A 17075-nucleotide genomic window follows, 5' to 3' on the forward strand; every position below is an offset into this window, starting at 1 on the left:
GATCATTCCCATGAGCACACATTAACCACAAATCCGACTTGTTCTGTGTTCTCCCTAACGAGCCACTTTGACGGTCTACCCGACTTGAGTGAAATGATTCCCATTTTCCATACAATGCAGGTTTTTTCGATGGATGCAGACAGTTATTTCCAAGCAAGCCTTGCAGCTAAGGTCACATTCCTTTGTTTACAAAACCAAAAGGATGGATGCTGTTGCTTTGCTTGTGGCACTCCTACAATTCCATGGAGTCTATTGTCATAAAAATTAAACAACGCAAACAGGAAGAAACTGGAAGTAAACCCCCAAACACCAGGTATCGATTAAATGTTCACACCAACTCATCACTTGCCTGGCAGGATGGCCGAGCGGAACTCACACTCTCCTCTAAGCTGTCTAACCTGGCTTTGAATCCTGACCCAGCTATAAACTGCCATCCTGGTGTTTCACAGACAGGGTGATTCGTCAAGGTGTGCCCTGCCTCAGCCTGCCACTAAACTGGGCGTCTCGTCTGACAGCATTAGTTAGGTGGACGTTAAATATCCCACGGTGACCTTCACAAAGGGAGCTATCGCCGGCATCCTGAACAAATTCCAAATTCCCACACCTCCTGTGTCTTCGTGGTGACCCGTCCAAGATTGTAACCCTAGCCATAGAAACTGCTTTGGCAGCACCCATGCTCTGTATAGAGCATGGTTCATGATCTGATCTGATCTGATCTGAACCCGTCGGATCCCCATCCCACTTTGGTAGGCTTTGGGAAAGGGTCTGAAAATTTTAAATCAGGGCAGCTTTAATTGCCAGCCAATTCAGGTTGGCTATAAATGAACATGGAAACACAGTCGTGGGGCAGCAGCAGGGTTTTCAATCTTGGTTGTCATGCGTGGAACTAGGAGAGAGTAGATTAAGCTGCTTTTTTAATCAATGATCTTCCTTGAGTCTACATTTCCTGAACTCCGTCTTCTCCGAGCCGAGATTATGTGTACAAAAAATATCGATTCACAAGAATGTTTTCAGATGCAATGTTTAATATCTCAGCCATACGGGCAAATATTGCATGATACACAGCATTATCTAATTATGCCAGGTATCCTTTTTTTTGTCTCAACCCTTTCTTGTGGAATTGTAGTAACCTGCATTGGACAATGTGGAATCCAAGTTGCCATTTGTCTAACTCCCAAAAGCGTTGTGTGGGTGTGCTGCATCGGAAACGGTGTCATTTCTTTCATGAGCATAACACTTTGCTTTGCCTTCAGCCTGGTATTAAAAAGCTTCCCTGAGACGAGTCGAAGAATCATTGCTTTAATTCCCTTGATTGGATTTTTCTGCCATGATATTCCAACTTCACTATCATTGAGGTTTTACATTTGCTGGTTTTATGTATTATCTTCATCTCATAATTGGTTCTGGGATGCAACAGCTTGCTGAGCTTCTGCATTGCAATCTACTGATTTCAGATTGAAATCCTGACTGCTGGGAATGCAAGGGCAAAACCAACCATTATATTTCATTGCCTAGGAAGTTATTTTGGCTGTGCTATCGTCCTTATGAAATGTACTTGAACCTGCAACGGGGCAAAGAACTCATGATGATTTAAAAAAAAAAAAATTCTCATACAAAAGCTTGCACTTAAACATGGAAAATATATTCCATGATGGACAAATCAACAGAGTATGTTGGATTTGCACCAGTAGTTGCAGCATTTTGAGCAAAGTGTTGCGATTGTTACAACAAACAAGCCATATTCTTCTTCTTCTTCTTCTTCTTCTTTTTCTTTTCAATACAGCACAAGGCTGCGAGTAGCATCATTGGCTGGGGGCATGGCTGTGCCACTAATGTAGTTAGATGTATTCAAGAACAACGCTTTGTAGGTTAGGGAAGGGAGTTGTAATTTGTTCAAGGTGCCGGTGATAGATCACGTATTCTTCACGAAGGACATCGCGGGATCTTCAACGTCCACCAATTAATGCTAGTAGGCGGGATGCCCAGTTTATTGGCCATTGGAGGGATGGCACACAAATTGGTGAATCCGCTCCGCTTGGGAAGCACCAGGATGGCAGTTTATAGCTGGGCTGAGATTCAAACCAAGGATAGCTCAGAGGTGAGTATAAATACCTCTCGGCCATCCTGCCAGCCCCCAAGCTTACTAATTATATTCAGAGGCGAAAGATACCTCAGTTGGTAGTGTGCTCACTATTGATCTGTGTACTCTTGGTTGAAGCCATGACTTGATCAAATTCAACATGAAAAAAACAACACGTTCTGACGCAGTGTCAGCAAAGGTGCTGTGTCTCAGAGCATGCCGTCCTTTGGATTGGGACGTAAAGCCGGCCGTCCCTTCTCTGCATTAAGGTTGTATACAACTTTAAACACCCCTTTCATTTCCTGAAATTAGATAATGCTGTGTATCATGTATCTCAAAAAAAGAGTATGCCATTGTTTAGTGCAATGGCCAAATTCCATGGCAGCAGATCTTAAAGGGATATGGAGGTTAAGTATGTTAGATTAACTTATTGGTAAGAATGCAGTGAGTATGAGTATATTTCCTTTAACAAAAGGGAATTCTGTAAGTAAAAGTGCAGGTAAAAACTGGAACCACCCTCGTGTGTGTATATCGGGGAGAAGTGATTTAATAGATGAAGTTGATGCACCGTGGACAAAGCACAGGCATGATGAGCCAAATGCCCCCCCCCCACCTCCTGCGTCGACGTTTCCTTGCATATTCTGAAACAATATGAACTTCCCATACTTATTCTGCTTCGATTCTATACACCTTTAGTACATCGACATATTATTCATGAGAGATTCAGTCGTCCACTTATCCATTGGGAATAAGGACAAACACGAGGAAGGGCAATATTTTTTGCAATTTGGATCCGGCATGGTGTTTAAGGGACACATGGGCTAAAAGTGAGGTTACCTGTGATCATTCTGGAGAGAAAGATAAGGCTGTCCTGGCAAGTGACGCAATGCATTGCTTGGCTGGTAAATTGTCACACAACCTTTTGATTGTTGTACACGAGTTCGGACGAAAGTATTCTTTGTTCGGGGAGATGGTGAAGCAAGTTCTAATATCTACTTGCTCTGCACGGACTCTATTTTAGGTTTTGGCACCTCATTCTATCATTATTATTATTATTATTATTATTATTATTATTTATTACTCCCCTACTGGTTTCTCAGGAGGGGACTAGAGGTTTGTTCTCTGTCCGTCAGTCTGTCCATCCGTCCCACCTGTGGTTTTTCTGACTTTTTTTTTCTCCATAGCCTTTAGCATATTCAACTGAAACTTGGTAAATGGCTTTGTTATGATAAGTAACAGAACACGGTCAAGTTTCATGGCATTTTGGCAATTTTTCACAGAGTTATACCCTTTTTGACTGACAAAATATCACATACTGTATTATGTATGGGTCAGTTTTCAGCTGCCCTGACTCCACCACATTGCTTTATGCCCATTGGCTGGACCGCTGGCCTGACTCCACCCCAATGAAATCATGCGCTGCCATTGCATGAAACAGCACAGATTGACAGGCCTCAGGCCTTAGGCCTTGGTGTTGGTCCATGGTCTGTTTATTTGTCTGTGTGCAGGATATCTCAAAAAGTTGTTTACGGATCCGGACAAAATTTAGCGGGCATGTTGGGTGTGTGACAAGGATGAAGTGATTAGGTTTTGGTGAAGATCCAGATCCGGATCCAGAAACTAGAATTTTTTAAGCGATTCTTCACCGATGAGAGATCGAGCTAAACTGATGCATACCACGATTTCTCAGAGTTGTGGACAAGTTAGGTGTATGACATGGACGAATTTATTCCATTTTGGTGAAGATTCGAATCAGGATCTGGATACGAGAATTATAAAATTGTTAAAGAGATTCTACACCATTGATGGAGTCAAAAACGATTATGTTGTTGTTGTTCGTCTTTCGGCTGCTCCCGTTAGGGGTCGCCACAGCGGATCATCCGTTATGATCCACATACTGATTTGGCACAGGTTTTAAGCCGGATGTCTTTCCTGACGCAACCCTGGTCACCTCTTACGACACAGGGATATGGATTGGGTTTCACCATGATTCCGGGCTGCCCTACACCCTCTCATAGCGTGGCCCAGTGCAGAGCTCCCGTCCTCAAGCGATCCTCCAACCCAAGCCTCTGAGTAGCTGGATTACAGGCGCACGCCACTATGCCCGGTCGAGCTAAAAACGATTATATAGCATGATATTTCAAAAAATATATTGGGCCCAATATATTCTTGTGGATCAGGCATTGCGTGGCGAAGGTATATGCTCTACTGAGTGCCCTTCTAGTTTTAACACGAAAAGGGCAAAGCCGAGAAACGAATGAAACACTGTGAGTTAGAAAGGTTCTACTTCTTCATTTTGTTTCTGGTATCTGCTCAAGCGTGCGTTACACAACCAAATTTTTATCTCCCGAACATTCATTGGGACTGGTTGGGGACATGTATTGCAAAGCAGTTCTCGCTCTTGTTATTAATCCTTCCAGTTTCACCAGAGGGGACTATAGCTTTGTTCTCTGTCTGTCTGTCTGTCTGTCTGTCTGTCTGTCTGTCTGTCTGTCTGTCTCTCCGTCCAACCTGTGCTTTTTCCTACTTTTTCCCATTCCGTTGAACATATTTAACTGAAACTTTGTACATAGCTTTATTATAATGAGGTACAGAACAAGTTAGAATCAATTTTTCACAGAGTTATGCCCTTTTTCTGCGTCGGAGTGGCGACCCATCCAGGATTGTGCCCAATAGCCCAGGAGACTGCTTCAGCAGCACCGACGCTCCGTACAGAGTATGGTCCCAGTGGATGGATGCCCTTTTTGGGCTTCGAAAATATCACTTCAGAAGAAAACATGTATTGCAAAAACAATTCTCGTTATTATTATTATTATTATTATTATTATTATTATTTCAGGATCGAAGGCCCGTAGTGGAGCTGCCAAACACATCTCATACACACACGACAGACAGACGAATACACAAGATCACACAGGACTGTTAGGTGAGACAGCCACTAAGCTTGGGGGAAGTGCTGTCACTTCTGGGGCATTTTGGGTTCCTACAACATCACAACACTTGCGTCGCCTTTCTCACCGCACTCAGTCGGGAATTTCCTGAGGAATTTCCTCCTCCTCATGGATGCCAACTGATGGGGATTGTCTGTGCTCTTATCCTTTTAAATGCTAAATGTCAAGCAAGGAACAGCACGTACAATTTTTAAAAGTATTTGGTGTGACCACCAATGAACAATTACACCACCAAGTCTGGTCGATTGCATTTGTACTCAAACAGATTGATGGTGGCATTTGCACACAGACAAGCTACACAGTCAAGTGTCATTGAGCGATAGAACATCTCACTTATAATAGCAAACATAATTTAATGGGATATTTCTTATAGCCTCGCGACACCTTTGTTGATGCCTTCTCCTGAAAGTTGACCTTTACCTCCGCCACCAAAGTTGGATGGTTCACCCCTGTCTGTCTGTTTGTTTGTTTCTCTGTGAGCAGGATATCGGAAAAAGGTATGGACGGATTCCGACGAAATTTGGTGGACATGTTGGGTGTGTGGCAAGGACAATTTTTTTTTAATGTTGAAGGCTCCAGTCATGGACTAAGTAGTCCTCATCAATGCCAGGCCATAAATAAAGAGAAATAAGAGAGAGATCGTAAAGTGAGGAGTGAAAAGAGATATTAAAGCTGGCCCGGTAGTTATAGTTTGAGTGAGACAGAAAGTAAGACTAGCAATCCTGACACGGAGAGTGTAAGATGGTTCCAGGCATCACTTTAACGCTCCAAAGTCAGAACGGTAGTACCACCCTGAGTGGTTGCTGTCTACAACTTCCTACCTAAAAAACCTGTCTAACCGGATGGGTGTGTTTTTGGACACACCATCTCCTAACTGGATGGCCATTGGCTCCCAAAAGGAGCTCATCAACCCTTTAGCAGGTATTGTTTTTTAGTCCTGCAGGGTGTCACAGTCACCCTCCCCACTGGCGAGCCACTGAGGGTATTCAGTTTAGTCGCCGACTTCCCGACCAATTAATTTGATTTGGTTAATGTCTGGATGCATATCCGGCTTATCCATCCATCCATTGGGACCAAACTCTGTGCAGAGCGTTGGTGCTGCCAAAGCAGTCTCCTTGGCTATTGGGCACAATTGTGGACAGGTCGTCACTTCGACACAGGATACCAGCATGCTGGCACTCATTTTGCTGACCTCGGAAGGATGACAAGCAGAGTCAACCCCACCTGGTATTAATTCAACAGCCGAGTGGGATTTGAACTCAGGATCCAAGAATCCCAAGTCCACCACATCCGGCCTATCAGTGGGATACAAAATGTAAACTGTGCAGTCTGACAGAGGTATGCACTTCACTGAGTGCCGTTCTAGTTTTAAAATGTCATTAACATCATGCACCCACTCGGTAATGTATGCTTTATAATTATTTAAATTATCTGTTCAAGGTTTTCATCCAAAAATCTTATCCCAGTGTTCCTTTAAAATTATGTCTTCTTTGATGTTTGCTTTGACGACACATTTTCGATGCACGTGGAAAATGAGCAATACATTTGTTTTTGGTTACAAGCACTGAAAGTCATTAAGGCACTAGCATTATATTTGTGTGAATACACGTTGGTCAGGTTTCATGCGAGAACATTCGTATTGGCAGTTTTTGATCCCACAAGATGACTCTACAGTGTAGTAGCATTTTAATGGGGCTATTCCTGTCTTTCTGTGAATATTATATACTATGTGATGTAACTGGAGCATTATTATCAGGCAAAATGAGTTGGGTTAAATTTGCTATGGTTTGGATGTACAAATGGTTGCTTTTCCGAGAATACAAGAAAGGTGGGAAAGTAACCGGCAACCAGGGAAGTTCTTGTTTCATGACAAATCCATAATGAACTCGATATCTATGATCACAAAGCAATCACCCACAACTTACCCTTGGCCTGTGATCCAATTCTGGCCTTATTTTTTTTTGGACTACCATATGACCTTGACCTTCAACATTTAGGGGATAGAGTGTAAATAAAGTAAATATGTCCTCATTTACAATCTATCCATAAAACTTAACATCAGAAAATTGGAGGAAAATTATTCAAGTTATGATCAAAAAGGTGTTTGTTAATTTGATCACAATCCAAAAAAATAGTAGGTCAAGGACACAGAAACAACGAAAAGCATCTCAAAATGCAAAGCCCGTTCGCGTCCGCTTTGTACTTGATCAAAACTTGACAAAAACAACACTTAAAAAAAATGTACATTTTATTAATTTGTTGTTCCACAATCTCCTAATAAAGGTTTGTTGAAGATTTGATTCCAAAATCTTAATTGGTAAAAATGTTATGGCCTGGAACTCCACACTGAATCTCAAGGGTAAAAAAGGATTTTGATTAAAACATTTATGGCCGGTCTACCACTTCAACAATTACATCATACTTACAATCCTTTATTCTTCATTGGGAGTAGAATGAGATATGGAAAGTTTCAAATTTTTCTGATCAGTAGTTTCAGAGATGTAATGTTTTAATTTTTTGCATTTAATTCAAGATGACTGCCATACCACGTGACATTTGACGTAACAATTATCATGAAAATATTTTCCATGGCAAAGGGGGTGGGGGGTGGCAAAAAAGGCAAAAAAGCATGGCAAAAAAACATGACCGCCATACACTGAAAATTTTGTCAGTCAGAGACAAGTGGTTGCTGAGAACACAAATGTAAAAAAAAAAAAATTTAAGCCATTTAAAAATAAAAAAATGTAAAAAAGAAAAGTAGGACAAAAAAAAGGCCAAAAAAGGGTCGACGAATAACAATAATAATGAAAATTAATTTGTCTTTCCATATTCTCATAATAAAGCTTTGCCAAAAGCTCAAATGGTTTAAAAAAGAGTTACAGCCTGGACAGACACAGAAGTGAATGTAAAACTCCATCTTCCGCTGCGTGGGGGACGGGCTAAATATCAGGTGCACAACATCAGTGCAGGTCCACTATTACTATGCAAGAACATCTTGGAATCCCAAGCCGTCTTTGAGATTCCGCATTGGCAAAATTGAGCGATGTTGACCAAAACAAAAGCAAAATTGAACAAAAATAAACGTTTTTTTTCCTGACTGCCATTTTATCTTGACCTTTAACCCGGAGGGGTATGATGTAAATGAGCCTTGCTGTAGGCTGTCTATGGAGGGCAATTTTGTTGTGATCACTTGAACCTTGATGAAATGTTTGTTAAAAATGTAAAAACTTTTACAATTGGTTCATGACCTTAAAAATTAGGTCAAGGTCAAAAAGAAATTATGTCAACCCCCGCATCCTTTCTATCTGCATTATTGATGCAAAATTTCATTTCAAAACTCCCTGCCGGCTCTGAGATACAGTTTGGAAATTGATACATCTCAGAAATTGGGAGTGTTGTGAGTGCAGGAAGAATATATTTCTTGTAACTGATGGTTTACTACTCTTTGGAGTGTAATAAACTCTGTGGTACCATAAAAAAAATTGGGGGGGGGGTGATAATTGTAGGAAAAAAAACCCTGCAGCAGCAATCAGCCTTCCCCTATGCAAGAGATCCACTGGGTTGAACAGATGTGATTTTGGCACTCCACTGGTTTTGATAGAGTAAATTGTCTGGATATGATGACTGCTTCCTGAAAAAAAAAATAATGGTTTAGTGCTTTGGTGAGGGAGATGGAGATGGAGATGGAGATGGAGATGGAGATGGAGAGAGACAGAGACAGAGACAGAGACAGAGACAGAGACAGAGACAGAGACAGAGACAGAGACAGAGACAGAGACAGAGACAGAGACCGAGAGAAAACGAGCACATTAGTTATCCATCGTGTTTTGGAAAAGGGATAAAGCAGAAAGCTGGACATGAGAAGAAATTGTGAAATCAATTTGTCAATAATGTCGTTTCTAAAATGTTTCTTTCGATGAGTAAAGTTGGCGTTTATCAAATGAATAAAGCTTTTGGAGGATTGTGAATATGCATTCGAGGAACTAAAAATATATCAAATATATCATACTCCAGTGAGGAGTTTAATAAAAAATATGGAAAGGGAATGCTCAAATTGCAATGTCAACATATCTGAACCAGGACTTGATAGCATTGGTATTTGAGTCCCGAAAGCCTCCATATCTGTCCTGGCATCTTCTTTTTCTCAGCTTTTGGCAGATCCTTATTTGCCATTCGTTTTCTTTCTCAAGCTCGATGGAAGATAGTTGTTAACGGACTAAATAACGCGAATGGCACTCGGTGGAGCGCATACCTCTTCCAGGCTGAACTGTTTTCGTTTTGTATCCCATCGAAAGGCTGGATCTGAATCCGGACGTTAACCAAAATCTCATCGGCTTGTTCTTGTCACCTAACCAACTCATCGATCCAGTTTTGGCATAACCTGTCCCAACTTTTTGAAATGTCGTTTTTGGTCCTATCTCTCAATTGTGAAGAATCACTTAAAAATTATCACATCCAGATCCGGATCCAGGTCATCACCAAAATCGAATCGCTTCATCCTTGTCTGACACCCAACCTGTCTACCAAGTTTCATTCAAAACTGTCCACAACATTTTGAAATATCATGCTATATATTCTTTTTGGCCCCATATCTTCACGGTGAAGAATCACTTAAAAGATTGTTGTATCAGAATCCGGATCCAGATCTTCACCAAAATCTAATTATTTTGTCTTGGTCACATACCCAACCTATCCACCAAATTTTGTCCGAATTTGTCCATTTTCTTTTGAGATATCCTGCTCACAGACAGACTGATAAACATGGGTGAAAACATAATTTCCTCACACCTTCAGTTGCCAAGGTAACAATCATGCCATGAGAGATATTTACTACAGACAAGTTGCCTCCAAACGCAAGTCAGGGGCCAAACCTTCCCCACTCTTCTCTGCTGCCTGGATTCGTCAGGGCAGTGTGGTCATGGTGAGAGTACCCATCAGTCCCAATGGACCGACCCACTCTCTCTTGTCTCTCTGATATATAGATATATTCTTCTCTCTCTCTCTCTCTCTCTCTCTCTCTCTCTCTCTCTCTCTCTCTCTCTCTCTCTCTCTCTCTCTCTCTCTCTCTCTCTCTCTCTCTCTCTCTCTCTCTCTCTCTCTCTCTCTCTCTCTCTCTCTCTCTCTCTCTCTCTCTCGTGACCCTGGCTTCACGAAGGTGGGAGTGCACCATCTTTGATATGGGGGATCTCTGGGTTGCTTCAAGGAGATCTATCGGCCGTCTCCGTTATGTTGGCCTGTTCAAGAGAACTATTTTGGGACTATACAACGACAACAACAACAACTACAGGCATGTTGGAATCCTTCCATTTTAAGTCAGTTAACATAATCCATAAATTGCATTTGGACTTAAGACGATCCTCTTTCAAACCCCTAAGTGTAGCTTTCACCTTGGCCACTGTTCCTGTTCATTCAACAATGAATAATCCCCTTGAACATCAAGCAATATGTGATGCTCTCTGGCATTGAAATCCATGTTGTTATTTTTTTTAATTTCTGTCTATAGTCGGTTTACTCGTGCAATGTAATTGCCCACTCAAGTGTAGCATGAGTGCTTTACTTCTTCCTGGAAATCAATAGTTTGTTTGGGCCAAGCTTTTCAGGGATCACTTACATTCCTCATCCTTTTGTGCCATGTCTCCTCTTTAACAACTAGTCATAGAATAAGCATCTCATGGAATGGTGGCAGAGGTGGTGGTGGTGGTCTGCTCTGTGGTAGGCACGTGATGGTGCTGGACCAATCATGTCCGGTGATGTACATCGGGCTGCGTAGCTAATTCTTTGCAGCCTCAGCTTCACTTTTTAACCCCCAGAATTTTTGTTCATTCGCTCGTGATAGCGAGCTACAAAGTATAGCGATCAAGAGTCACGTATACTAAGTACAATATTGCTGGGTTTCGTTGGACTGTTGATGCTTCGTCTTGGAGGAGATAATAAACACTTTGCTCCATTATAGTATAGCTTTATCAAAATATATATATATATATATATATATATATATATATATATATATATCCACCCTACCCTATTGTTTTGCATCTCCTTTGATCCCTTATTTGTATAAAAATAAAAATACCCACACTCTACAACAAACAAGCTGCTGCTGTGTCCTTATTCTTTCATCTGAAAAAAAATATTGGAGTTTGTGATGACCAAAAACATGACCTTGAAAGAGGTGTCACTGTAAAGTACTGGCTCCCTTCAACTTGTGTCACTGTCAAGCACTGGCTGGCAAATTGGCCTTTCTTTTTCTGATATATTTCTGTCTTGAGATTGGTGGTCTCATCTCTTGTGAGGATTTGTCTTGGACTAATCATATCTCTCTAAACTGGTGTTCATGTCGTCATCTTAGATGTGAGCTGAGAGTCAGGTCTTTTCTTGCAACTTTGCATCCACAAATGCAAAAAGATCACACTATGCAGTGCCGGACAATTGGCTCTTCTGCACTTTACTTTAATCCCTGAACACGATCATCAATGCACATCCATAGGCATCACTTTTAAGTTTCAGAAGTTGAGGTTATTTTGATTCTCCTACGTGAAACAGACATTTTATAGCATTTTGATGCGTTAAATGGCGTTTGCCAAGTCTTTCTCGACTTAAATATGGTGTTTAAATCTGACTGGAGGAGGAGAGCATCAGGAGATTTAATTTCTCTGTGCGAGATACAATCATTAGCAAAAAGTCTTCTGTGTGACAGGAGACTCACCAACGGGTCATTTATAGACCAAGGAGAGTTTCAGTCCTAAGATTGTCCCTTGACGTACGCCTGAGATGACTATAATAGGATTCGAAGTAACACCATTTGGAATATACACTGATGGTTGGTAAGGAAGCAGTTGATCCAGGACAAAATGTTGCTTTTAATGGCATATTTACGGAGCTTCATAAGTAGACATTGGTGAGGAATTGTGTTGAATCTTCTACTTCTATTTTCTTATGCAGCACGTGGTTGTTGGTCGCATAATTTTCTGGAAGGTGGGGCTGGACCACTGATGCATTTCCCCCTCCCCCCCCCCTGTAGGTTAAAGCAGTAATTTGTCATTTGTTCAGGGTTTTTTTGATATGAGTTGTGTTAGATTCTGCAAGAATTCACTTCTTTCTTTAAGAATTCACTTCTCCTTAGACAGATAGATAACAAAAGAGAGACATAGAAAGTGAAAGAGATGAAAGAGAAGAAAAAACAAAAATAAAAGCGATGAAAGAGAAGACAAATCATAAAACACTTTCGATCCCCTTTTGACCTTTTGAAGACCATTAAGCCACTCTCGATCCCTCTGCACCCCTTAGAAAATTGCAAAAAATTGCTCCGAAAATCTTGCTTGATGACCTTTTTTGTGCACTATTCGCATCGCATCACAAGTTGCAATGACGAATTGAAACTGATATCCCAAAGTGAAACTGATGTTGAAAAGTGAAACTGAAACTACTGATCTATGGATCATCGAATGGGAACCAGATTTAAATGCTGTGACAAATACTGAATGGAAATTGCCGAAAGCAAAGCTTTGGGAGTATAGAGAGGCGGGGGGGCAGGTTGAAGATTTAAGAATCGATGTGGAGAGGGATATGTGCCTGGAGGTAGTTGGTTGGCATGGAAAGTACTTCGGTGATCTTCTGTTAGGTGGTAGGCCCAGAACGTGCCTAAATTTTTTTCGCAGCCGAAGTTTCATAATATCATCCTCACTCCCACGCAGTACTTCAGAGATACAAAAAACATGGATTGGAAAACTTTGCTGGTGGAATGAAACGAGGTTGCCAAGGTTATCAGCTCGACCCACTGCAATATCTGTACACTGAATATTGACATTGAATTCCTGTTTCTATGAATACACAAACATTTGAGATGAGACGTTGCTCGTTTGAAGTGAGACATCGACGAACCCGTCAGTGACGGGTACTCTGCTAGTATATATCTTTAATAATAAATGGCTGCGTGTGTCTCTCCAACATAACTCCAAAACCATGAAAGCAACCAGCCTGAAATTTTGTATGCAAACTAAGGGAACACCAAGGAAGTGCAAGAATTAAAACACCCCTTTTGAGGATAATTAATGGCCTTATGTAAATATATCCTTCATCAGGCCAAGGAATATCTTGTATCCTTCATCGGTCACCACTCTCGATGGGGTCTTTAAGGCCTATCCTCGGTAACTTCTTAGGTCTGAAGCCACCATGTGCTTTGGCCTGCTCCAACCATACCTTGACTTCGAATAAGCCTCAATGATTTCTTAACGATAAAGTTTTTTTTTTATTATTTTTTTCACTTTCCTCACTCATATTATCGTATGCATGTTCATCAGAGCTACAAATCAATGTATACATCGCCTTTGTAAGGCCTAAGTCACATTTGCTCTACGGCGAGGATACGGCGGCCGTACGCCCTCTGAATTGACAGAAACGTGCGGCGGCCGCAGAGTTTCTGTGGTGGCCTCAGGGTGGCCCTACGCTGTTTAGCAATCTTTTACAGGCCGTAGGGGTCGCCGTGGAATTATAACGCGGAGTTATAACTTTCTTCATTTCCACGTTCGCCGTAGCAATTCGACAAGCCAAAAAAAAAAAACTGGTAACAAAAAAAACAAACAAACAAAAACAATGAACCCACTCGTTACCGTCCGTCTGGCCACACGTTCGCCTTAGGGCCCCCCTGCGGTCGCCTTGCGGGCACCTTGATGCTACCTTGCATCTGCCTTCAATTCTTTGGCCGCCGCAGGGCCCCCTTAAGGTCACTGTGTGACATCAAATCAAAGACCGTACGGCAACTCCGTTTTCGGTCTCCATAATTTCTAAATACGCCGTGCGGCTCCCCGAAAAATAAAAACAAATGTGACTGCTACATTGTGTGACCGTGGAAATACTGCGGCCGCCGTATAATTGCTGGTGGCCGTAGATTTTGGAGAACCCACGGCCGCCGTGGCAAATGTGACTTAGGCCTAAATGCTTTAATTTTCAAATTAACACTCCGCGTTAAAAACACTGTCATCCTGAGCGAGTGGTTCGGGCTCCGTCATCCTGAGCGAGTGGTTCGGGCTCCGTCATCCTGAATGAGTGGTTCGGGCTCCGTCATCCTGAGCGAGTGGTTCCTGCTCCATCATCCTGAGCAAGTTGTTGTGAAATAACACCCAATTTCTGAGCCGTTTGTCATATTAATGTGTTTTCTAAATTACCGAGTAAAATTTTTACCCCGTGGGGTAAAAGCGGATCAAAGCGCCGCTCGCGTTCTCTCTTTTCTTGTGTACAGTTCATTTGAACGTCTATTTCTCCATTATTCGTGAACAGAATTCGATGAAAATTGACAGGCATATACTACATACATATGCACAGGCATTAACTGAGCCCAAAGTGCGATTGCGGCCCTTCGGGCCGAGGAACGGCCCATTTTGGCCCATTTTCTTAAAATTGGTATTTCTCCATTATTCGTGAACAGAACCAAACCAAACTTGACAGGTATATTCGAGAGACCATTCCCCAGGCATTCGCTGAACCCCCAGTGCGATTCCAGCTCTTTGGGCCAAGAAACCGCTCTTTCAGTCCATTTTCTTAAAATTGTTATTTCTCGGTTATTAGTGAACGGAACTAAACCAAACTTGACAGGGATATTCTGGAGACCATTCCCCAGGTATCAACTGAGCCCACAATGTGATTCCGGCCCTTTGGGCCAATAAATGGCCCTTTCAGCCCATTTTCTTAAAATTGGTATGTCTCGGTTATTAGTGAACGGAACCAAACCAAACTTGACAGGGATATTCTAGAGACCATTCACCAGGTATTAGCTGAGCCCAAAGTGCGATTCCAGCCCTTTGGGCCGAGAAATGGCCCTTTTTCTTAAAATTGTTATGTCCCGGTTATTAGTGAACAGAACCAAACCAAACTTGACATGGATATTCTGGAGACCATTCACCAGGTATTAGCTGAGCCCAAAGTGCGATTCCGGCCCTTTGGGCCGGGAAACGGCCCTTTTTCTTAAAATTGTTATTTCTCGGTTATTAGTGAATGGAACCGAACCAAACTTGACAGGTATATTATCGAGACCATTCACCAGGTATTAGCTGAGCCCCCATTGCGATTCTGGCCATTTGGGCCAAGAAATGGCCCTTTCAGCCCATTTTCTTAAAATTGTTATTTCTCGGTTATTAGTGGACGGAACAGAACCAAACTTGACAGGTATATTCTAGAGACCATTCACCAGGCATTAGCTGAGCCCAAAGTGCGATTCTAGCCCTTTGGGCCGAGAAACGGCCCTTTCAGCCTATTTTCTTAAAATTGTTATTGAAAAAAAACAAAATTAATTGTGCTGGGCGATGCTCAATGCAAAATTAAGTCACAAATGATGATATGAAACTAGCCTCACTCTTGTGAGGTGTTCTGGTTTCTTTTTCTGATGCAATGAAAATCTTACCAAATTTCAAAACTATCTGTCGTCCATGCTATTGCTCACCTGAGAGTTGTACGAATGAACTCCCACAAGGTATGTTCACAATTCGTACTTGTTTCCCCACCCGTAACATGCAGCTGTTTATAAAGATTAATGTTTGTGAACATATCCCTGAAACGTCTATTAAAAATGTAACGTTTTTTTGGTGAAAGCTACTCAATTTTTATTATTTTTTTGTTTACAGTCTGTACTGTAGTTGGTAATCACACTGATTCCAACCTGTTGATTCCCGAAAAATTGCCGATATCGGCTAAGCACTGTGTGTGTGTGTGTGTGTGTGTGTGTGTGTGTGTGTGTGTGTGTGTGTGTGTGTGTGTGTGTGTGTGTGTGTGTGTGTGTGTGTGTCAGGGTGTGATCACCCTTTACTAAGGCATGAAGATGTCGATGTAGTTGAGAGAAATTTGTTTATTATATATCAATACATGCGTCCGCACGGAGAGCAGGAAACACCAGGAACACCAATTAGCAATTGAGGTAACCCGGAGAGTGCTCTGCCCGAATGGTTGTCACTCCCTCATATATATATAGACATGTTTATCTCCAACAAATTCCTTTACATAATCGTCCTTCCTTTCATCCCAGAACTAGCTGTTTACCAACTGGCTTATGTCCTTTCAACACCTGTGCATTAAGCAAGACAAGGAGGACGTGAAGTTACTCCCAGATCCACTTACACAATGTTCCTGTGGATCATTCAAGGTCGACCACATTCCTTATAATCTCTTTTCACAATGTTCCTTTGGAACAGAAAGCAGGAATATATTTTAATTAACTGCAAGTGAGTGAATTGAGTTGGGAAGAAACAAAAAGCTTTAAAAAGGTACGAATCCCAACGTGTGTGTGTGTGTGTGTGTGTGTGTGTGTGTGTGTGTGTGTGTGTGTGTGTGTGTGTGTGTGTGTGTGTGTGCGCGCGCGCGTGCGTGCGTGTGTGTGTGTGTGTGTGTGTGTGTGTGTGTGTGTGTGTGTGTGTGTGTGCGCGCGCGCGCGTGCTGCTCATAAAAGCAGAACATATTAGATCTGCTAACTCCCCTACCCCTACCCTTCTTTCTTTTTGTCCCATCCTTGCTCTAACGCCTCCCAATACAGTGCAGCACCCTCCTCCCACACCTCTCTCACTCTCCCCTCCACTCTCTCGCTCTCTCTCTCTGTCTGTCTCTGGACTTGTCTGGATGGGTTATGTCTCTGGACACGTCCGGGTAGTGTTTATCTCTGGACGCGTCCGGATGGTGTTTTTTTCTGGAGCGTCCAGGCGGGGTTTGTCTCTGGCCACGTCTGGGCATTGTTTATCTCTGGATGCTTCTGGGCATTGTTTGTCTCTGGACATGTACGGTCGATGTTTGTCTCTGGATGCATCTGGGCGGTGTTTGTCTCTGGACATGTACGGTCGATGTTTGTCTCTGGAAGTGTCCCGGCGGTGTTTGTCTCTGGACGCATCCGGGCGATGTTTGTTTTTGGAAGCGTCCGGGGCAGTATTTGTCTCTGGACACGTCTGGGCAGTGTTTGTCTCTGGACGCGTCCAGGCGGTGTTTGTCTCTTGATGCTTCTGGGCGGTATTTGTTTATCGACGCGTCCGGGCAGTGTTTGTCTCTGGAAGCGTCAGGGTGGTGTTTGT

The 17075-nt window shown here is 42.3% G+C and overlaps 1 protein-coding gene across 16 annotated transcripts in view; it reads left to right on the top strand.

Moving 5' to 3' along the window:
- Positions 1-17075, top strand: part of LOC147026688 (voltage-dependent N-type calcium channel subunit alpha-1B-like) — a 592527-nt gene that overhangs the window by 35644 nt on the left and 539808 nt on the right. The gene's annotated exons all lie outside the window — the stretch shown is intronic.

Source organism: Eptatretus burgeri, chromosome 5 (assembly GCF_056783735.1).
Source record: "Eptatretus burgeri isolate ZD-2024b chromosome 5, Ebu_testis_v1, whole genome shotgun sequence".
Lineage (NCBI taxonomy): Eukaryota > Metazoa > Chordata > Myxini > Myxiniformes > Myxinidae > Eptatretus > Eptatretus burgeri.